Source organism: Zootoca vivipara, chromosome 13 (assembly GCF_963506605.1).
Source record: "Zootoca vivipara chromosome 13, rZooViv1.1, whole genome shotgun sequence".
Classification (NCBI taxonomy): domain Eukaryota; kingdom Metazoa; phylum Chordata; class Lepidosauria; order Squamata; family Lacertidae; genus Zootoca; species Zootoca vivipara.
In genome coordinates, this window is record NC_083288.1 from 40,107,243 (window position 1) to 40,131,278 (window position 24,036).

A 24,036-nucleotide genomic window follows, 5' to 3' on the forward strand; every position below is an offset into this window, starting at 1 on the left:
GAGTGAACGAATTCCTATGCCCCACAAATAACCCAGAGATGCATTTTAAATAAAAGCACACATTCTACTCATGTAAAAACACGCTGATTCCCGGCCTGTCCGCGGGCCGGATTTAGAAGGCGATTGGGCCAGATCCGGCCCCCAGGCCTTAGTTTGCCTACCCATGCTGTGTACACTGACTCTGGGAGTAGATCCCATTGAACAGAGATTCCTGTTTCCATGTAAATACACACAGGATTGCAGGTTCACATATAAATACTTAAGAGGATTTCCTCCCCTACTTTGCTTGATTATCTTTAAACCTCTTATCTCTTTCTCCAATCCACACTCTGCATCTTCCACATTTGCTCCAGGGCAGACACCTGTCTTCTTGGCTTTCTGCTATCTCTATAAAGCACCGAACAAAGCTGTCACTGAGTACAGAAATAAAAATGACAGATAACCCTTCTCTATAGGAAAAAAACACAACACAAAACCATGACGAATCCTCATCTGCTGCTCAAATAGATTCCCTTTTCTTCTCCTTCCAACCTTCCACATGCCCAACATATTTAGAAGTCTATACAGTACTGGAAACGGGAAAAAGAAAACAGGGAACTGTTTCTTCCTCTAAAAGTTACAGCATTTTCTGAAGGAGCTCAGAAAGGCCCAGAAAGCAAAGAAGTTGGTGATGGACATGGATTCTTGAGGCATTTATTATTATTAATTATTATTATTATTAAATATTATTATTATTATTAGTTCCCTGTCCAGCTGACGGAGTTGCCCCAGCCACTCTGGTTGGCTTCCAACAGATATAAAAACATAATAAAACATCAAACATTAAAAACTATGCAGCACTCAAGTTATTCCTGCTAATTCTCAGCAGGGTGGATTTGATTTAAATCGATTTAAATCTCTAGTCAGTAAGACTTGATTTAAATCTCTTTTTTCCTTTTCTTTTTTACAGAAAGACTCATTCTTGCTGGTATAATCTTAATATTTACAACCAGGTGAAGGTTTCGTTTTTGGAATATAAAATTTTCAGGGTAGTTTTACTACTGAATTCCAACAGATGCAGAACGAGTATTATGTAGCATCGGTTGCAACACTGCCAGTTCTGCAAAGGGAAAAGGTCAAATGGACACCTTATGGGGTAAGGCAGGCCTGGAGGCAAACTGGTCTCAAGGTAAAATAAAAAAATTCCTTCAGTAGCACCTTAAAGACCAACTAAGTTTTTATTTTGGTATGAGCTTTCGTGTGCATGCACACTTCTTCAGATACACTGAAATAGGAGTCCCCAGGCGCTTATGTAGAGAAGGGGTGGGGAGGGGGTGGGGAGGGGAGGGGGTATCACTCAGAAGGGTGGTGGAAGTGGGTGATTGACTGACTGATAGCTTTTGATGACCGGAAACGACTGCAAATGGTTTTGCATGAAAAAGCACGGGTTGAGACAATGAGATGGCTGAAGATCGCTTTATCATGTATAATGAGATAAGAATCCAGTGTCTCTGTTCAAACCAGGTCCCTCCATGGTTTTGAGCTTGGTGATAATTCAGCAACTTCTCTTTCCAGTCTATTTCTGAAATTCTTTTGTAGTAAGACAGCTACTTTGAGATCTTGTATAGAATGTCCTGGGAGATTGAAGTGTTCTCCTACTGGTTTTTCTGTCTTCTGGTTCCTGATGTCAGATTTATGTCCATTTATCCTTTGGCGTAGGGTTTGGCCTGTTTGTCCAATATAGAGAGCTGAAGGGCACTGTTGGCATTTGATGGCATACACAATGTTAGAAGATGAGCAATTAAATAGTCCTGAGATGGTATGTTGGATGTTGTTGGGGCCAGTAATGGTGTTGTCCGGGTGTATGTGGCAGCAAAGTTGGCATCTGGGTTTATTGCAGGCTCTGGTACCAGTGTCCATGTTAAGTCTGGTGGTTGTATTATTGTGGGTGAGGAGTTGTTTAAGATTGGGTGGCTGTCTGTAGGCAATGAAAGGTCTTCCTCCCAGAGCTTGAGAAAGGGAGCTGTCATTGTCCAGGAGAGGCTGTAAATCTCTGATGATGCGTTGTACTGTTTTAACTTGGGAGCTGTATGTGATGACTAGTGGTGTTCTGTTATTTTCTTTTTTGGGTCTGTCTTGCAGCAGGTTCTCTCTAGGTATCAGTCTGGCTCTGTTGATCTACCTACCTGGTCTCAAGGTGTAAAGGCAGTTGTTTTCAACCTGTGTGCCGTGGCACCCTGGGATGCCTTGAATGATGGTCAGCGGTGCCGCAGGCAACCCCTTGCCAGCAAGCCTCTCAACAAAGGGTGAGAGGCTTGCTGTCAAGGGGTAAACGGTAAAGGGAAAAGACCCCTGGATGGTCAAAAGTCCAGTCAAAGGCAACTATGGGGTGTGGCGCTCATCTCACTTTCAAGCCGAAGGAGCCGGCGTTTGTCCACAGACAGCTTTCCGGGTCATGCGGCCAGCACGGCTAAACCGCTTCTGGCACCACGGAACACCATGACGGAATCCAGAGCACATGTAAACACCATTTACCTTCCTACTGCAGCAGTACCTATTTATCTACTTGCACTGCTGTGCTTTCGAACTGCTAGGTTGGCAGGAGCTGGGACAGAGCAACGGGAGCTCACTCCGTCGCAGGGATTCGAACCGCCGACCATCCGACTGGCAAGTCCAAGAGGCTCGGTGGTTTAGACCACATAACCAACATAACTGGGCTCCTAAGCCCCACAGGGGTGCCGCAAAAAGAATGTAGTTGGTCAAGGGAGCCAAACCATGGACTCAAAAAGGTTGGAAACCTCTGTGTTAAGGGCATTATAAACTAATGACTCCTTGAGCTTCGCCCATTAGCAACTAGTGTCGATTTTTACACAAAGGAGTCAAACAGCTGACAGAGTCCCACTCTTGCCAGTGATTGTGTGTGTCTCTCTCAGCATTCTTCCATAACTGCAGCTTCCTTATCAAGCGCAAGGGTAGCTGCACATAGAGTGCATTGCGGTAACCCAATCCTGGAGTCACCGCCAAGGCCAGAACTTCTGCAGTCCAGTTCCATTAACCGATTAAGAGCCCTGAAAGAGCAGGCAACCTGCGCAGAACAGACTATAACCTCCTTTCCTTTGGCGTTCCCACACAGCTGTTCATTCATAAGTGCACCCTCCTCTTCATAGAATCATAGAGTTGGAAGAGACCACAAGGGCCATCCAGTCCAACCCCCTGCCAAGCAGGAAACACCATCAAACTGCAAACTGCAAAATGGCTCTCGGTCCTCCCCAGGCCAAGAGGAAAGGCAGCAGTGAAGATCTACATCAGGAACAAGGAAACAATGACGATCTACATCGGGAACTTTCATAGAATCATAGAGTTGGAAGAGACCACAAGGGCCATCCAGTCCAACCCCCTGCCAAGCAGGAAACACCATCAAAGCATTCTTGACATATGGTTGTCAAGCCTCCGCTTAAAGACCTCCAAAGAAGGAGACTCCACCACACTCCTTAGCAGCAAATTCCACTGTCAAACAGCTCTTACTGTCAGGAAGTTCTTCCTAATGTTTAGGTGGAATCTTCTTTCTTGTAGTTTGAATCCATTGCTCCGTGTCCGCTTCTCTGGAGCAGCAGAAAACAACCTTTCTCCCTCCTCTATATGACATCCTTTTATATATTTGAACATGGCTATCATTTCACCCCTTAACCTTCTCTTCTCCAGGCTAAACATGCCGTTCCTCATAAGGCATCGTTTCCAGGCCTTTGGCCATTTTGGTTGCCCTCCTCTGGACGCATTCCAGCTTGTCAGCATCCCTCCCGAACTGTGGACACAGTACTCCAGGTGAGGTCTTACAAGAGTACAGTGGTACTATTACTTCCCTTGATCTAGATCCTATACTCCTATTGATGCAGCCCATAATTGCATTGGCTTTTTTAGCTGCTGCATCACACTGTTGACTCATGTCAAGATTGTGGTCTACCAAGACTCCTAGATCCTTTTCACATGTACTGCTTTCAAGCCACGTGTCACCCATCCTTTTTTTTTTGCCCAAGTGTAGTACTTTACATTTCTCCCTGGTAAAATTCATCTTGTTTGCTTTGGCCCAGTTGTCTAATCTGTTAAGGTCATTTTGAAGTGTGATCCTGTCCTCCCCTCCCAATTTGGTGTCATCTGCAAACTTGCTCAGGATGCCCTCAAGCCCTCCATCCAAGTCATGTTGAATAAGACTGGGTCCAAGACAGAACCTGGTAGCACCCCACTAGTCACTTCTCTCCAGGGTGAGGAGGAGCCATTGATGAGCACCCTTTGGGTTCGGTCAGCCAGCCAGTTACAAATCCACTGAATGGTTTCATTGTCTAGCCCGCATTTTACCAGCTTCTTTACAAGAATATCATGGGGCACCTTATCAAAGGCCTTGCTGAAATCAAGATAAGCTATATCCACAGCATTCCCTTCATCTACCAGGCTTGGAATTCTGTCAAAAAATGAGATCAGATTAGTCTGACATGACCTATTTTTCAGAAACCCATGCTGAATTTTAGTGAACACAGCGTTCCTTTCTAGGAAAGGAATACCTGCAGCAAGCTCATTGGAGGCCAGAACTGCCACCTCTTTGGTATCCCGCCTCCCATGCCACCCTTTACAGAGGCCTCTTGGTGAATAGAAGGTACTGCTCGTCTCCTCCCACCCTTGTTCCTGATGCAGATCTTTAGTCCCCCATTGTAGATCTTCGCTCACCCCTTCTTCTGTGACCAACGGCATTTTGCAGTTCGCCTCAGGTGCCAGAATGTCTTGTGCCGGCCCTGGTCTGAGGGCAGTGTCCCCCGAAGTAGTTCTGTTTTTGCACAATGACTTTTGGCTGTGCAACAGAACTTTACCTTTCTTCTCCCCCTGCGCCACCTAAATCTGTTCTGGGTCTTCCCCCGAGCCTCCAGAGCAGATTTGGAGGCTGCATGAAGAGAGATAGGGGAAGTTCTGCTGTGAAGTTCTGTTGCACAAATGGAAATCCGTGAACTAGCAGAACTGTTTCACTGTACCTCCACTACTCTTTCTGCCCTTGTGATTCCCAACAGCTGGTTTTCAGAGGAATACTGCCTCAAGAGGCCGGAGGATCAACCTAGCCATCTTTGCTAGAACCCATCCATAGCCTCAGCCTCCATGAATCTGTCCATTAAAAAAAAGTTTTAATTAAAGGATGTTCATAGTTAAGGGTACATAAAACACCTCTGTTTTCAATTCATAGAGTCCTTTCTACAGGTGTGAAACACTGAGACATTGTGAGGTTGGGGGGGGAGAATCAGGGGGATATTCTATTCTTTTGCTTAGTATATGACAGGGGTGGCCAACTCCCAAGAGACTGCGATCTACTCGCAGAGTTAAAAACTGGCAGTAATCTACCTCCTTTTTGGGGGTTCGGGTCAAATTTGTTTAGTTTTTTTCAGGGAGGAAGTAAAATGTTGAGCTTTTTTAAGGGGAGCCACACTTGTTCAGCTTCTTTGGGGGGAGCCAATGATCTACTGCAGACGTCCAGTGATCTATCAGCAGATCACGATCTACCTGTTGGACATGCCTGGTATATGAGCAGAGTTTTTATGTCAGCATTGTTTTTTCTTTGTTTTGTTGTAAAATTGTTGTTGTTGTTGTTGTTACCCGCCCATCTGGCTGGGTTTCCCCAGCCACTCTGGGCGGCTCCCAACAGAATATTAAAAACACAATAAAACATCAAACGCTAAAAACTTCCCAAACAAGGCTGCCTTCAGATGCCTTCTAAAAGTCAATATAGATGTTTATTTCCTTGACATCTGATGGGAGGGCGTTCCACAGAGAAGGCCCTCTGCCTGGTTCCCTGTAGCCTCACTTCTTGCAGTGAGGGAACCGCCAGGAAGCCCTCAGCGCTGGACCTCAGTGTCTGGGCTGAGCGATGGGGGTGGAGAGGCTCCTTCAGGTATTCTGGGCCGAGGCCGTTTAGGGCTTTAAAGGTCAGCACCAATGCTTTGAATTGTGTAAACCCCTCAACTGCATACAAATTAATATTGCTAGTCCGATCCTCTTTTGAAGCCATCCAATTTGGAGGCCACTACACTACTTCCGCCAGGAGTAGCTCTTCCACAGCTGGGCTCTTTGGGCTCGCAGGACCCTTTAATTAGTCACAAAAGTCAACTTACTTTGGCTGCAGTACACAGAGCCGTTCAAAGGCAGCAGAAGACTGGAGGCAAAACAATGCAAGGCAGAAAATAGACTTCTCAAAAAAATACATCACACACACCGGGTGATTCATGGCCTATAATTAGACTGAGGCTTCCAAGAGTTTCAGCAAGGCTATTTGTGTTGTGGGCAAACACACCAGCGACACAAGTTTGGAAACGTAACCCCATCAAATCTTGCCTCCGCTTGCTCAAGTCAGGTGTACAAAGTGTGGCTGTGAAAAGGCGTCGCCATTATTTACGCATTCAGCAGACTAAAAATACGCAAGCGTTGATTCAGCTCCATTTTCTGCACCAGACAGCAGGAACCCAAGTGTTTCGGCAACTGGAGACCCAGACCCCCAGTTCCTATAAGCTCTGGATGGGAATCGAGACCAAAGATTCCTAGGAGGAGATCAGCTTTTGCAGTTTAAAGGAGAGTAAGGAGAAGATTCAGGGTTGTCTGAGCTTGCTTAGAGAGAGGAAGGGTCTGCCTGTTTTTCTGTGGTTTACTCCTAGGTCTGAGCTCTGGAGCATTTTTAAAAATAATAATAATGCTGTGTTCCAGGAGGAGGCAGAGAATGACTTTCAGCATCCTGCTGAATTTCCAACTGACACAGGGCTTAGTGGGAGAGAGAACTGCAAAAAGAAAGAACAAGATTCTGAACCCAATTCAAAAATGCTGCCTGTGCAAAGGGCTCAGCCAGCGGCAAGGGTGCCAAGGGTCAAAAGCCCTTCCTAGTAAATAAACAAACGACTTTGCAGGTCACCAATAAAGCAGTCAGCAGAAGAGGAGGAGGACGTTGCCCTGCCGTGGCTTTTGCTCCAGGTAAAAAGATCAAGGCTGCTAGTTGCTTTATCGCTTTGTTCTGCCTTGAACTGGTGCCACCTCAGCAGGAGGGCGTTCAGGGTTGCAAGAGCTTGGGGAGAGTGATCAGCATGTTCTGCACAAGGGCAGAGGAGGAGGGCAAGCGGAGGAGGAGGAGGCACAGAAGTGACTGCAGAATCCCAGCAGGTTAGATAAAAGGGACAATTCCCAGGCAGATGCTGTTCCTGCCACAGTGCTGCAGAAGTGAGAAAAGCAGGAGGTGCCTCAATCCTCATTTCAGCAAAGCTGTTAGAAGTTACAGGAAGAAACCACAGTGCTCTGTTCTACCTTCTTACTATTTTTGAGCTGTAGACGCAACCCTTTTGCTGCACGGGGATGTTTCCCACCCTTGCGGGACATCTTTGATACGGTAGCCTAATCTTCTAAGGAGCAAACCCTCCACAAATCCAGAGTGCTGTCCCTCAGACAGTTGGATGTCAGCCTTCCCTTCATAGATGTCAGCCTTCCCTTTTTTTGCTGGAAATTCCCTTATTCCAGCGCCGTTTCCCGCTGCTATCCTGGATTGTTAGATATACCGTAGACAGTCCCCGGGACAGGTGAGGCTGCTGCTGATCCCTTATTTTCAAATCCGAAAGTTGACAGCTATGTACGTCTCCCTTCTGGCAACTGCTGCAGCCATGCTGAAGCCAGACTTACTGCTCTGCTTTCCTTTGGACCACATCAACAAGGCCGAGAACGGGTTTTTTGTTACCTGAGGCAGACCTTGGGCAGCCCAGGTCCCCCATGCACACTGCCCAGGCCTGTGCCCTGGGGAGGTCACTTCAGTGCTCCTACCCTGTTTCCCCTATTTTAAGACGTAGCCATAAAATAAGCCATAGCGGGGATTTTTAAGCATTCAAGGAATATAAGCCATACCCCGAAAATAAGACATAGCGATAGGCGCAGCAGCAATGCCAGCCGTGGCAGGAGGAGGAGAGGAGGGGGAAAATAAGACATCCCCTGAAAATAAGCCATCGTGGGGTTTTTTGAGGAAAAATAAATATAAGACGGTGTCTTATTTTCAGAGAAACAGGGTAATGCAGGAGTTTGACTTCACCCCCAGAGGTGCACCCCATTGTCTCTCGAGATAGACGGATGTCAACAACAGGCGGGCAGACTTTATTCTAACTGTCTGGTGGTAGACAGAGCTAGAGTCAAAAGTGGGTGGAACAAAAAAGATGGATTTTACCTTTGCATGGCTGTGGCCTGGAAGTGAGCAGTGTTTCTACAGAGGGGGTGGGGCCTGGAGAGCCACCCCCCCCCCAGACCAGATACAGAAGCCTGGAGGTCCACTCTAGGCCCCCACAGGCCTCAGGCTCCTCCACCTCTGCTTTACTGCACCGATATGGAAGGAGGGGAAAGCAAAACCCTTCAGTTCCTCAGCCGCCCTAGTTTTTTGGTGTTTTTTTAAAGGAATTTGGGCAACCCCAGCAGACAGCGCTGAGCCAAGGGGGGGTTCATTGCCTGATTCCACATCAAGGCGTCTTCAAAATGCTTTATGCCACATTTTAAGTGATGCAGAGCCCTTTTTCGGATGCAGATGTTCAAAGCGTCAACAAACGAGAGAGAGAGAGAAGTGTCACGCCCCCCCCCCCAAGCCAACGTTAATCCAGGAAGGCTGCACACTTCCTAGAAACAAAAAGGGGTGGGAGGCTGGTTTAAAAACAGAAGCTACATTAGCCGAATTACATCCTTCATGGACTTATCCATGCCGCAGGAAGGATAAACCAGCCATACAAGCCGTGAGAAAGAAAGCACAAATTGGGGCGGGGGGGCGGGGGACAGCTGTTTATTGTGGGATCAGCATGGCCTCACATGTGCAGCTTTCCTGTGGCATCCGCACAAAGTCATCGGCGTCCCATATTTTGAGTTGCCAGCCCATCTTTTCGCCTCATCAAATGCCAGCCCATCTTTGTCCCCCATTAAATCCAGATTTACCTCCTTGCTTTGCATGACAGTAAATCATGTATCTTGGATGCTAGGCCAGGTCAGCACATCCTTGCGGAGATGATAAGTGGCTTCCTTCCTGTTATGCAAAAGAGGAGGAACTAGCCCCTAAGAGACCAACCTGCTTCAGTTACTACCAGTAGATACTTTTGGGGAAGGGAGTGGCTGGCAATGAGGTGGCAAAAGAGGCCCTTGCCATCCCCAGGGGGCTCGCAGCAATTTCTGTGACCCTAGAAATATCACACACTTTCCTAGCTGGCCTGGCCCCACCTCCCATAAGGAGCAGGTTGAGTATAGAGTCCCTCCCTGTGTGTTAACTATGTGAGCCACCCTAGGTTCCTTGGAGAAAAAAGTGGGATATAAACACAATGAATGAATGAATGAATGAATGAATGAATGAATGAATGAATGAATGTTGTGTACGTAGCCTATGGACAAGCAACATGGCACTCTCTGTGTGATGTGGGACTACAAATCCCATCAACCCTGACCATTGGTCATGCTGGCTGACGCAGATGGGAGTTGTAGTCCAATAATATCCGGGGGGGGCACCAGCATTGGCTACCCCAGTCAAGACTAATACGGCTAGTTTACTGAGTGTAGTTTAAAGAGATAAACATCAACACAGCTGGTATCGTCTTCTCCACAGACAAGAGATGAAGGAATAGGAGAAAGAAAGGAAGACAAGGATCAGCTCTCTCTCTGTGCTACTAGGCTAGGCATCTAGCTGACCGGCTGAGAATTGTGATAAGAACGGAAAAGGAAGCGGAAATTGCTGCAGTCTGTATGTTCGTCTGTGGTCAGGAATGGAAATCAGTCAAGTGGATGCCATTGTTTTTAAGTCTATAAACTGCATGTAAGTAATGACTTTTAATAAAACATTGTTTTTGGCATTTCCTTCACCTGGAAATGAACTTTAAGCTACGTAAGTCACATAAATATTTACATAAGTGGTGATAAATAAGAGACTGTGAGGCAAACTTGTTTTTATCAGATTTCTGCAGTAATCTAAATCTGTACTAATGCATATAACAATTTAATTAAAAATATTAAAAACAAGAAAAACCAGTTTATACGACTATAGAAACAAGTAAAACAAATGCACCAGCATTAAGGACAGGGTGTGAGGAACTATGTTATTTCTGACTCGAACCCTACCAGAAATTCTTGATGATCCAATTAAAAAAAAAAAAACCACCCAAAGATTTACGAGTAGATCCCGATGTACCTTCTGGCCACTCCTCCATTGGGCTGCATATGCACTATGAATTTAAAGCACCTTTTGGGCCTCCAATGCATCCTGGGAACTTTACTTTCCCCTTCCCAGAGCTATAATTCCCAGCAGATTTAAAGCACATTCCCTCCCTTTAAAAAAATCATGTGAACTGATGTTTACCTCTCAGAAAACTACAGTTCCCAGGAGTCATGGTGGGGACATGCTTTCCGTGTATGGTTTGCATGCAACTTGAGACACATTCAGAATCTGTGGCAGCACTAAGCACCAGCTGAAGCTCTCTTAACTCCACAATTCCCACCCTGGGGCCTTGGCAGGAAGGAAATCCACACACACAAAGCCCTTGAACCGCACCAGGCGATAGGAAGAACAGCTGGCTGCGAAAGCCTCTTCAGATCAAAGAACAGCTCCTTTCCTGAAGAAAGAAAAGCAGAGCCCTAAAGGGTTATTGCTGCATTTGCTTAGACTTTAACCCAAGGAATCAGCAGAAAACGGGGCCAATCTGTGCAAGTTGGTTACAAGGGGGGAAAACCGTTTGCACGGAACAACTGCTAGGGATGTGGAAGAAATTAGATCCAGTTCACATTTAAACTCACACTTTCCGAAACAATATGCCAACCAAAACACACGCAGCCTTCAAAATTCGCCCTTTGCAATGAGGTTCTCCAGCTGAGTAATGTGCACAAAAGGCAGATATTAAATGTTTTTTTTTATTTAAAAAAATGCATATTTCAGTGAAAACAGCACACACAAATGCACGACATTAGGGGAAACGTGCTTTGGAAAAATGTTTCTCTTTGGGAGTGATTCAATGTGTATATTATTAGGAGGAATTCAAACCAAAGCGCTGATCAACTTTCATGAGGGACCTGTTTCTTCATGAGCTAGAGAGCTGAATGTAAGATTGGGAAAGTGAGACACAGCGAGAGAAACCAAAACTGACACAATTGCCCGGCCCTAATAACCACATTTGACCACAGGTGCTGGCTGGGAAGCCAGTAACACACATGGGGAAAAGGCGGCTATTTAGCCCTGGGCCCTAGTTTCAACATCACACGGAGTTCCCATGAAGGAAGTAGATACCCTTCAGATATAGATAAGATCATCACATACCTACCCTCGCAAGAACAGCCAAACAGGTTGAGCAGTGGGCAAGACAACTCATCCTTGCAGGGACAACATTCCTTACAAAGTAAAGTGCATGTGTGTGTTAAGTTTATCTTTGAGCAAGAACTGAATCTGATTTCTCCCCACTTCATTAAGTTCAAATTATTGGCAAAATATTCTCTCACATTAGAAAGGAGTTGAGTTGGAGGAGGCCATGGGGAGGGGGCCATCCAATCCAACCTGCCAGGCAGGAAACACCATCAGAGTATTCCTGACGTGGCTATCAAGCCTCTGCATGGAAACCTCTAGGGAAGGAGAGTCCACCACATTATCTGCAGGCAAATTCCACTGCTGAACAGCTCTCGCTGCCGGGAGGTTCTTCCTGATGTATGGGTAGAATACTCTTGTAGTTTGAATCCATGGTTTGTGTCTACTTTTCTGGGGTAGCAGAAAGCAACCCCTCACCCCCTCAACCTTCTCTTCTCCAGGCTAAACATACCCAGCCCCCTAAGCTGTTCCTCAAAAAGGCACTCCTTAAAGATAGGAAAGGAATGCTAGTCAGGCTACATCTCTGGGGGCCCCAAGCCATGACTCTCCTATGGACAATATATGAGCTTGTAAAATAATATAATAAGGAAATACTTTGCCCCATCATCTTGCTTAATGGGAATTTACAAGACCCCCGCTGTGGGGGGCCTCCGGCTTGCCCAACGCAAGGCTGGAATGTACCAACGCAGCCAAGGCTGGAATGTATCAACGTGGCACTCCAGAACGGAGGGGTAGGACTGCCCCACCCCACAGGAACAAGGGTATATAATGTAGCTACAAACACAACACAGTGTGTTTGTGTGAATTTAACACGCATCACCTTTCTGCCCTGCTTGCATGGCGGAAATAAAAAGCTCTTTTCTCTAAAGCACCCGGTGTCGTTTGACTCCTTTCTTCCTCCACGGTGGCCATGTTGGACTAGGCTTTGGCTGGCAGCCTACACCCACACACCTGGTTGTATGCCAGATATTCATATTTGTTTTGCATTTGTGGGGCCCAGGCATGAAATTTAAAGCGTGAGAGGCTGTAGTCCACAAGGTTCAGATTTAGGACAGAGTCAGTAGGCCGAATGCAGTGTCACAGCTGTCCCCCGCAGGAAGAGTGCCTCTGAGCACACGCAGAGTCTGCTTTTCCCTTCCAAGGGCATCTTTTTCCAGGCAGCTCACAGCTCCAGCAGGGATTCCTGGATCTTTTAACAGTTAAGCGGCAGGGGAAAGATTTTTTTTTTTTAAAGGCCTAGTTCTCCTCCGAAGGGGAAAACCTTCATCTCTGCTGCTCCAGTTCAAACTGCAGGTGCTGAATGTGTGTGTTAAGGCCGGGAGGGTGATGGTGGTGCTGAGATTTAGAGCCGTCAAGTTGGAAGGGACCACGAGGGTCATCTAGTCCAACCCCCTGCAACGCAGCACTCTTTTGCCCAAAGTGGGGCTCAAACCCACCACCCTGAGATCAAAAGTCTAACCCCCTAATGATTGAGCCAAATCGGCAATAGCCCAGTGCTCCTCTACACACCATTCCCTGCACCCAGAAATTTCGTATGTCAGTGAAAACGAGGTGTGAGTACAACTCAGCAATTGCTAGAGGGAGTCCGCACACCACCAGCTCTGCATCAGACCAAGAGGTAAGTGGGACAGGCTCCTCCAACAACTTCATTTGAGCCAGGATTTGCGGTAGTCCCAGAACCTGTTTTCAGGGCCACCTGACAATCTCTGAATATGTGAAGCAACAAGTACCGGTAGCTGTCTTCCAAACAGTCCTCCTCTCACTTACCACAAGTTGCTCCATCACTATCAACATCATCAACATCATATACTGCCCTATGCCCACAGGTTCACAGGATAAAATCAAAATCTAAAACCACAAAAGACATCATCAAATAAAAGCAACACCCAATAGCGCCTCCCCAACACATTTAAAAAGGGCTTAGGATGTAAATCAGATAACCAAAGGCCTGGTTAAAATGGAATGTTTTTGCCTAAAGGTGTGTTATGAAGGCGCCAGGTGAACCTCCCAGGGGAGCACGTTCCACAGACGGGGAGCCAGTGCAGAGAAGGCCCCGTTCTTGTGTCGCCACCCTCCGGACCTCTCAAAGAGGAGGCACACAAAGAAGGGCCTCAGAAGATGATCTCAGGGTCCAGGTAGGTTCATATGGAAAGCGGCGGTCCTTGAGGTATTGCGGTCATGAGCCGTTTAAGGCTTTATAGGTCAAAACCAGCACTTTGAATTGGGCTCGGAAACTAATTGGTAGCCAGTGCAGTCGGACCAAGATCGGTGTAATAAGCTCAAATCGTCTTGCTCCGGTGAGAAACCTGGCCACTGACTTCTGTACTTGCTGAAGTTTCCTAACCGTCTTCAGAAGCAGCCCTATGTATAACGCATTGCAGTAATCTTTTAGGATGTGTAAAGTTACCATCTTTTCTCTCATGATAAAATTCCTGTGCTTTTTTTAAAAAAACACTTTAAAAACCTGCAAAACAGGCAGAAACCCAACAGGTACAGTCTTCCCTCTCACTGCAGCTGGGCCACTGTGAAAAAAGAAACCCCGCTTCTCCTGGATTCATCCCATTGCTCCAAAGCAGGCAACTGTTCACAGAACAGAGCGGCTCCAGCAAGACGAGGCATTTTACTCCAGACTTCATAATATCATCCCACAGTTCTTTCTCTGGCTTACTGGTTCCAACGCAGCAACCAATAAAAGTGCCGGCCTGAAATTCAAGGAGTGCCTCTCATTCCCTCCAAGGGAATCCTCCCCAAACTAGGAATGGCATTTCCCTCGTCCTGCACTGCCAACCATTCCACACACAGAAAATCACACAACTGGAAGGGAGTTGCCATCCCCGAAACATATTTTCCACTTTACGAACTCAGTAAAATAATAATAATAATAATTCTACTATGAAACCAACCTGAATGTTTGGGAGCAATGCCTGCAACCTAATGGTGCTCTGATTGGGGTGGGGGTTAGAGACAGCAACCACAGAGAACCCAGGCGTCCTGGCTGTTCATTCCTTCTGCCCTTGACAGGAGAACACAGAATTATCTGTCTGCCGTTGCTGCTGTTGAACCAGCTCCAGCTTCAAAGGGCTCAGAGCGCAGAACATGTGAAGAGATGGAACTGATTCGAGCATTTTTTCTAGAGCGATTCACGTCAAGCCAAGTAGTCATAAAGTTTTCTGGGGCTCACGTGGAAGGCAGCCCACAATACTTAAGTGACCACAATACTTAACGCCTATTACCGTACCATCCTAAGCAGCTCCAAACACACCTGAGAGGGAGGCACCCGTTTCCAGCAAGCTCCGCTTTGCAAAGGGACCCCTTCTTCCAGGTGTCCTTTATATCACGCATTCACGATGATTTGGGTTCAGGATGCTGCCTGGGCAGTCATATGCAATGCCACTTTCAGTGTTTGGAGGGAGTCCTGTTGCTTCGCTACCAAGCAGTCCATATTTTGCAACATCCTGAAGACACCCCATAGCTTTTCGTACCACAAACACCCAGCTATATACCGTATTTCCCATTGTTGCACTGTATGCCCTGCGGGCAGTGGCAAAACAACTAATTGCAGAACAACTAACAAAGCAAAACAAACCACCAACGCGATTCACATCAAGCCGGCAATGAAACTCGGGTCACTCACTGCCTCTCAGCCTAGCCTACCTCACAGGGTTGTTGTGGAATTTTTTAATTATTATTATTATTATTATTATTATTATTGAGTCATGCATTCGACCTAGAGCTCCTGGGAGGTGGGATATAAAGGCACGAGGGAGGGAGCAAAGCCACACCTTTTGAGCTTCTGCCTGCCGGGTTTGTCACAGAGTCACAGAGTGCAGGGTGCCAACTCTGTAGAAAGTTCCCGACAACGTAAGCCTGGTTTGCAGCAGCGAGCACGAAGCGCACATGCCCTCCGCAGAGTTATGCCGAGCTGGCGGAATAACAACCGGCTGACTTGGCACCTTCCGGGTGATGCGGCTATCTATGTGCCAGGGGAGCAGTAACGTGTGAATGAGATACGAAGGGAGGCTGCGCTGCAGGACCCGGACTAGGGATGAAGGGACCAACACCACCCCGGCCCAAAATCCTCTCTTTCAAGACTCCCCGAGAAAAAGAGATAGAGAGAGAAAAAGACTCCAGTTCGGAAGGAGCAGCTCGTAAAAAAAGAAAGCCCCGCTCCCACCCACTAGCTATGGCCGCTGAAGAGCGACGGCAAATGCACTCTGCATGTGCTCAGGGGCATCCTCGTCTCCTTTTTTCCACCTGCACCGTCCCGAACTTAGTTCCAACCGGCTCCTTCCTCTCTCTCCTGCCCTTTGCAAGTTGCGCACAAAGCCTGGGCAGCGGTGGGGCGTGGGTGGGGGGTGTTGGAGAAGGCGCCCCCCACCACGCTTCTCCTCGGGGGGTCCTCACCTGGTGCTAGAGACTCCCCCGCAGCCGGTTCCCGGTCCCTTTCTCTGCCTTCGGAGCCCCATCGCGGCCGCTGCCTTTGTAGCTGCTGCGCCTCGCGGCTCCCCGCCCCCGGGAAGGCGGCTCCCCGCAGGTCCTAGCAGGGGTTGGATCCTGTCGGCGCCTGCCTGTGGCAGTCCAGAGACCCGGGGCTCACTCAGGTTCATTCATTTCCACGGGTCTCCTCGGAGTAGAGTTTAGTTGGCACTGCGCTTTAAAAGCGAACGATAAAGAGCGCTCCTAACGACGTTCAGCGGCGTGTGACTACTTGGCAAAGCTCCCCCCCCCCCCCACAAATATATACGTATTTATATAAGTAGTTGGGATGTATCGGTTTCTAGAGCCAACTCCCTTCGTCCTCCCCCATAGGTGCCAACTCCCTGGCAAAATTCCCCAGGAAGGGGCCGGGCACCCACAAATTTCAGTGCCAGGACCACGCACGCTGCATGGCACCCACAACCCCGGGCTAGCACTCCTGCACACACACCCCATAAAATATCTGAAGGGGGCACTCCCCCAGGTTGATAAGCATTGCCATTCAAATGGGGTTTGTGTGCATTGTCTTGCGATCAATTACGCAGGGTGGGGCTTACCTGCCCCCCCTTCTCTAGATTAATTTGGCTTATTTTCGGGGGGTGTCTTATGGCGATTCCCGCCTAAAATAAGCAGAGCAAAAAACGCCTGACCACGCACTACGATGTACTCTTCTAATCCAACTCCCTGCAGTGCAGAAATGTCCCATACAGGGATTTGACCTGCAACCGTGGCGTTATCAACAACTAACCAACTGAGCTATCCAGGCATCCAAGTTCATTTGCAGATCTTAAAGTGACCACCCTAAAAGCAGATTTCAAATACGTACAGGACAAATCAGGAAACCGCAGAGATATCACCATAAGGTATCACACAAACACCCCCTAGGTTTGGCTAAGAGTTTCCCCTGCCCTCTTGGGAAAATTGGAAAATCTACACCCAGTCTGCTTCTACCTCCACATCATCAAAGGTGTTCTTAAAGGTGCAGAAGCCAACAAAAGGGTTGGCTATCCTAAATTGGGAAAGGAGTACATAAGGCTGTATATTGTCTCCCTGCTTATTTAACTTATATGCAGAATTCATCATGCGAAAGGCTGGACTGGATGAATCCCAAACCAGAATTAAGATTGCCGGAAGAAATATCAACAACCTCAGATATGCTGATGACACAACCTTGATGGCAGAAAGTGAGGAGGGATTAAAGAACTTTTTAATGAGGGTGAAAGAGGAGAGCGCAAAATATGGTCTGAAGCTCAACATCAAAAAAACTAAGATCATGGCCACTGGTCCCATCACCTCCTGGCAAATAGAAGGGGAAGAAATGGAGGCAGTGAGAGATTTTACTTTCTTGGGTTCCATGATCACTGCAGACGGTGACAGCAGTCACGAAATTAAAAGATGCCTGCTTCTTCGGAGAAAAGCAATGACAAACCTAGATAGCATCTTAAAAAGCAGAGACATCACCTTGCCGACAAAGGTCCGTATAGTTAAAGCTATGGTTTTCCCAGTAGTGATGTATGGAAGTGAGAGCTGGACGCCGAAGAATTGAGGCTTTTGAATTATGGTGCTGGAGGAGACTCTTGAGCAGGCATCCCCAAACTGTGGCCCTCCAGATGTTTTGGCCTACAACTCCCATGATCCCTAGCTAACAGGACCAGTGGTCGGGGAAGATGGGAATTTTAGTCCAAAACATCTGGAGGGCCAAAGTTTGTGGATGCCTGCTCTTGAGAGTCCCATGGACTGCAAGAAGATAAAAACCTATCCATTCTGAAGGAAATCAGCCCTGAGTGCTCACTGGAAGGACATATCGTGAAGCTGAGGCTCCAATACTTTGGCCACCTCATGAGAAGAGAAGACTCCCTGGAGAAGACCCTGATGTTGGGAAATATGGAGGGCACAAGGAGAAGGGGACGACAGAGGATGAGATGGTTGGACAGTGTTCTCGAAGCTACGAACATGAGTTTGACCAAACTGCGGGAGGCAGTGGAAGACAGGAGTGCCTGGTGTGCTCCGGTCCATGGGGTCACGAAGAGTCGGACACGACTAAACGACTAAACAACAACAATCCTAAGCCAAGGGCATGATTGAAATAAAAATTAAAGAGGCATTTTGCTGAGTGTACACACACAGAGAGAGATGCAAGAGCAAAGGTGCAAAGTACAAAACACAGCAGCCTTCTCCTTTGTCTCTTTATCCTAGCAACGCTGAAGGACGTGCTTAGAGACACTTTCTCTTCTCTTTCTAGGAATAGAGGCGAGCATGATCAGGCAACTTGCATGACAACTTGGCCACAATCCGTCTCTCTCTGGTAGGGTCAGATTCCACAACACAGACCCCACTTCCCTATTCCCAGCAGGAGGCGGGGCTGCTTATTTCCCCTAGATAGTAAATGTGACAACAGCAGCTAAGAGGTTAGACCTCACCTGTCATCCACAAACTAGCCAGCTGGACTTGCGCAAGACACAATTCTCTAAGGCTCTGGAAACATTGCAAGCTGATAACGCAGAACTGTTTTCCTCAATTGGGATCAAACCTGGGGTTTTTTTTTGGGGGGGGGATGCATAAAAATGCAGTATTTTGTAAGGACATAGTTGCCCAGTCCTGCTGCAAAGGCTACTTGCAAAGGCTATTTGCAATCTGCCATCCGTGATATGGAATAGGACCTTAAGCATTTGGTCCCGGATTGTAGCTAGTGAAAATTTAGCTTCTCCTCAAATAATTCATGCTCCCCACTTTCCCTGCCCAAATAGTCAGAAAAGGATGCATCATCATTGCCGCACCTCTTTTGATCCTGCTGAAGTTAAAGTTAATGCAGTGCGCATCCTAGTGGCCAGCGAACATCATTACTTCCCCAAAGCCTTCATACTTCAACCATTTCCCCCTCCCTTCTTTGTGCTAAATTAGACTTAATATACAGTACAACAATAATATACAATTGGAACCTGGGAATCTTGCACCTTGCCCCAAATATCTAAGAGTCAGAGTCCCAGCCTTCGTCTCCTCCCAACATCCCCCAAAGCACTCTCAATTCCACTGTCTGCCCAGAACCAAGTTTGCCCTTACCATCTTCCAGAGTTACATGCACAGGCTACATTCCTACACTCATAATGTTCTAACTAAAGTCTGTGGAAACTGAATTCCTCTCCTCAAACCAGAAAACAGAATTCCATATTTCTGCATTCCCTGTCCTTAGGAAGGAAGAGATTCCTGCCAAAGTCTTGGAGCATAGCTAGTAAGAACTTGTCCCTAAAACACTGAGGATGTAAACTGGATAGAGATATAATTTCAGGAGGGGTGTGGGTATGGGTGTGAGAGAGGCAGGCAGGCAAATTGCCATGCACCCGGAGGGGGGGGGCACAGTGTCGCTACATAATGACGCATGCGTGCTACGTAGAGGGGGGTCACGCCCCCCGCTACTTTTAAACGGAGCCTAAACAGAGCGCCCAGGCTCCAGGTAGATAGCCCACTGGCGCAGTGTGCCGTGCCGTGCCGAGTGGGCTTTTTACCGGGAGGCTGGAGGGCTCACCTTGGGAGTCGCTGGGTGGGGCACCGACTGTCACTCCCCCCATAGTGGAACCCGAGGCGGCCTGCCCCCTATGTCCCCCCCGAGCTCCACCCCTGCAGGCAGGCGGGCAGGCAGGCAGGCAGACAGAATTCTGTATCTAATCATCCCTTAGGAATACCTAGATTCCAGGCCACTGCCTGGTTCAAGTGAGTCATTAATGCTTTTTAATGCTTTAATTAAATAGGCCTGTGGAATTGGGATGCCTCCAGGCTGTCTGTATTTTGGAGGAAGCATTTAAGCTCACACCAGAAATTTAGGATTTGCATAATTAAACTGGATTAAAGTGCTCCAATACCTCTCTTTGGGGCAAGCGGAGGGCAGCTCAGAGACCGGTGGCGGCTGCGGCTGCCCAGAAGACACCCAAAGAGAGGGGAGAGGAGGCTAAGGGAACACTCCACAAGAGAGGGTGTTTGAAAAAGGGTGAGAGGCTGCCAGCTCTGCAGGCAAGGGGTGACACAACTGGGCTCCTGAGCCCCACAAGGGGTGCCGCAGAAAGAATGCAGGGGGTCAAGGGAGCTGTAGAGCCCAGAAGGTTGAAAACCTCTGCTCTGAACACACACACACAAAAACCCCAAGGAAGTCACACACTGAACCTGGGAATAGTGCTGTACAATTGTTTGACCTGCGTTCCTGACAGCATTGTAGGTGCGGCAGCGCAACCAATACCGTAGTCTCCGCATACTTTGCTCTTCCACCGTTTGGCCTTTCTTCAACGTTTCTCAGAGCGTGACTTTGAACCTTACCACAGATCTTGCTCCTACCTTGGCTGTTCAGGCACTGCGTCAACCTGGGTTTGAATTTCAAGTGAGGCTCCAGCCACACGAATCAGACAGGCTTCTCAGGGACACACTGAATTTCCATAGATCAACTTTGTCCATAGCCCCGCCCACCCACACGACTTTGAGATGATTAACTTGTGAATCAACAGCAACCCAGTTCTCGGGCTTTGAGAAATACCTCTTTTACCTGAGCGCTATAGGCTTGTTTGCTAATTCCCACAAAACATTATGTTACATAAGACTCAGCTGGCCTTGGCCTTCCTCATTCTTATGAGTCACCTACGAAAAGAATCCCCTTCTTGCCTCTGATGGAGCTGGTGCAGATGAAAGTGAAATCCATTTTCTCCCTATAACTCCCATAATCTTACCCTTTTTTAAGCTCAGGGATAGCTACAGATATCAGTTCATACAAACACCTTCTCTGGGTGTCATAACTGGTCACCAGTTCCTTTTATCACCCTGTCTGATCACCACTGCTTTGACCGCAGCTGTGCCCAGTGATCAGGTTAAGGGCAAGATGGTCACTCCAATGGCGAGACCAAAGGTCATCCTGGCCACACACAGTGGTTAGAGCACCCCTTCAGCTGGATTTCCCAGAGAGCTGAAGGTGCTTTCGGAAGAGGGCTTGCCATTTCTGGCGCAAATGTGCCTCCAGCCCACTTCCTCTTTGCGCCAACAGGGCTTGGTATTCTTTCCAAACCAGTCCATTTACAGGCAAGAGCGGAACAAATTTCTATATGTGATGGGAAGTGAAATGACTCAGAAACGATTGTGATACGGTACACTTCACAGCTGGGCCTAAGCTTTCAGATGCAGCAGGAAGTTAATAATAATAATAATAATAATTTATTATTTATACCCCGCCCATCTGGCCGGGTTCCCCCAGCCACTCTGGGCGGCTTCCAAAAAAAACAGAAATTCTAAAATACAGAAATCCATCAAACATTAAAAGCTTCCCTAAACAGGGCTGCCTTGAGATGCCTTCTAAAGGTCTGGTAATTGTTCTCTTTGACCTCTAGTGGGAGGGCATTCCACAGGGTTATTCATAAACCTGTTATTCACAAGTTATTCATAAAAGGCATTAGGGTCCAACCAGACATATTCCACATCAGGATTCTACCGTACCGATGCATGTTGGAGACAAGATAGTTCAGTTTTATAAAGGGAAGGGTGGTTATTGTTATTATTATTATTATTATTATTAGTAGTAGTAGTAGTAGTAGTAGTATTACCCTGCCCATCTGGCTGGGTTTCCCCAGCCACTCTGGGCAGCTTCCAGCAAAATATTAAAATACAATAATTCATCAAATATTAAAAGCTTCCCTAAACTGCCTTAAGATGTCTTCTAAAAGTCAGTCAGTTGTTTATTTCTTTGACATCTGGTGGTAGGGCGTTCCACAGAGTGGGCGCCACAACCGAGAAGGTCCTCTGCCTGGTTCCCTGTAACTTCAGTGTCCGGCCAGAACGATGGGGGTGGTAAGTGGGGAAATGTATTAATCTAGATCTAAGAATCTAGAAATGGTCGATTGCCGAAATGGTCTTTCAAAGTACGGTGGTACCTCAGTTTAAGTATACAATTGGTTCCAGAAGTCTGTACTTAACCTGAAGCGTACTTAACCTGAAGTGAACTTTCCCATTGAAAGTAATAGAAAGTGGATTAATCTGTTCCAGGCAGGTCCGCGGAGTACTTAAACTGAAAGTACAGTACTCAAACCGAAGTGTACAGTACTTAAACCGAGGTATGACTGTATTGATAATTATGATAATTTCCTGGTATTTGGAGCATTAAGAATGCCTGAGCAGAGCAGTGGTGGTTTCTAAAGAAGGCAGGTGAAAGGTAAATGGGAAGATAAAACCTATGTACTGACATATCCGGATATCTGTTAGCCCAGGTTGCCAAGGAAGTAAACCATAACTTTACTGCTACAGTCAATGACCAACACTGATATTTGCAGTACAGTACAAAGGATTTATGTGGCTCAAATGGCATTTATGTTTCCTTCTCTTTCTCTCTTCACTGTCTTCTCCGATTCTTCTTTCAAGGATTTTGTGCTTCTTTGACTATCAGTTTGTGTTGTCGATGGAGAGCTCTGTTTCAGAAATCTGATTTCTATTTATTTAAAAGCATTTACAAACCACTGAACGTTTTAAAAAGTATGTCAGCTGTGTAGAGTAAAAAAACAAAAACAGCAACCAACACAGTACCAACTGAAGTCATTAAAACAAAGGAAAAAAACCACAACCTATAGCCAATAAAACAGCAGTACATACCCAACATAAAAACATTTGAAGGTGACTAGATCAAAAGCAAACATATAAAACGGCATCCAGTCTTAGGGGTCATGGGGAGCCTGGGCAAAAGAATAAAAAATAAAGTCTTTGCAAGACTAACTGATGGGCGCTGCTTCTCCATATGGCAGAAGGAAGGGCAATTCATGGAACAGGAGTAGCAGCAGAAAATGCCCATTTTCAGATCACCAGTCTAAGCCATTCCATAGGCTGCAGTGCTACAAATAGAATCCCCCCAGGTGATCTAAATCAGGCACCCCCAAACTTCGGCCCTCCAGATGTTTTGGACTACAATTCCCAACTTCCCCGACCACTGGTCCTGTTAGCTAGGGATCATGGGAGTTGTAGGCCAAAACATCTGGAGGGCCGCAGTTTGGGGGTGCCTGATCTAAATAATCTGACATGTCTACACAGGGGGAGGCAGCCTTTCAAATAACCTGGTTGTTTAGGGATTACAATGGTACCTTGGTTCTCAAACTTAATCTGTTCCAGAAGTCCGTTCCAAAACCAAAGATTTCCAAAACCAAGGCGCACTCTCCCATAGAAAGTAATGCAAAATGGATTAATCCATTCCTGACTTTTAAAAACAACCCTTAAAACAGCAATTTAACATGAATTTTACTATCTAACAAGACCATTGATCCAATAAAATCAATAATCAATGTTCTGTACTATAAAATAAAGAAGACAATATTGTAGATGATAAAAAAATTTAAAAAATTTTCCCTTACCTGCACTGATGACAGTCATTGTTTGGCATGGGGGGCTTTTATCCATTTCCACAGTCAATCAATCAATCAATCAATCAATCAGTAGCTGAACTGGGTTCCACACAGTCACAAAAACGAATTAACCAAAAAAGCCTCAAAAACAAAAATGCAAAATAAATAGCAAAAACAAAAGCGCCGAACTTAATCTGTCCCAGAAGTCCTTTTGACTTCCGAAATGCTGGAAAACCAAGGTGCAGCTTCTGATTGTTGCAGGTGCCCCAGAAACAATAGCCAAGAGCCGCATTGAAGGGAAGGGCTTTGAGATACGAGGTGACACTGCGGTGAGAAGGTGCAATTGGCAACACTGGGGAAAACTAGTTCTGCTTTCCAAAGCCATGAGAGATTCTGCCAAGGGAAATCTGACAGGGAGGCAAAGGAACGTCACTAACTGTACTTTGAAGTGGGGCCAATTTTTTGGGTGCAATAGATGCCTGTGTCCCCGTCTGGTGTCCTCATTATCCTCATTTCGTCGATGGGATGGGAGAGAACATGCCTTGCCCACGGCCACCTACCAAATTCATGACAGCAAGTTTGGTACCAGGGAGGCTCAGTCTCTTAGCTGCCACATGATACCAACAGTCTCTGGGCAGTTGGGCAAAATTTATGGAAGCAGAGAAGAAACTTGGGGAATTCCCACCCTCCCACTCCCAGGGTAGCCGTTCATTCCACCAACTGCCGCCACAGGAGTGTCTGAAGGACCACTTTGCCCTGAGGGGCACAGAGAAGAAGCAGTAACATCTCTGCCTAAGAGAACCTTTCCATTTTAATATGTAAACCGCTTTGTGAGGTCCAGCTGAAAGGCGGTATATAAAT

The 24,036-nt window shown here is 46.9% G+C and overlaps 1 protein-coding gene and 1 pseudogene across 2 annotated transcripts in view; both read right to left on the reverse strand.

The window, feature by feature from the left end:
* HSD3B7 (hydroxy-delta-5-steroid dehydrogenase, 3 beta- and steroid delta-isomerase 7) overlaps positions 1 to 15,966 on the reverse strand; it is a 52,005-nt gene extending 36,039 nt beyond the window's left edge. The window contains exon 1 of one of the 2 annotated variants that reach the window (XM_035134988.2): positions 15,752 to 15,966. The gene's annotated coding sequence lies outside the window, so the exon portion shown is untranslated. Of the gene's footprint in view, positions 1 to 15,129; positions 15,136 to 15,751 lie in introns of those variants that run through there. The other variant, XM_060281771.1, reaches the window with a different exon arrangement.
* Positions 1,307 to 6,678, reverse strand: LOC132593057 (uncharacterized; annotated as a pseudogene).
* Positions 15,967 to 24,036: the final 8,070 nt, after the last annotated feature.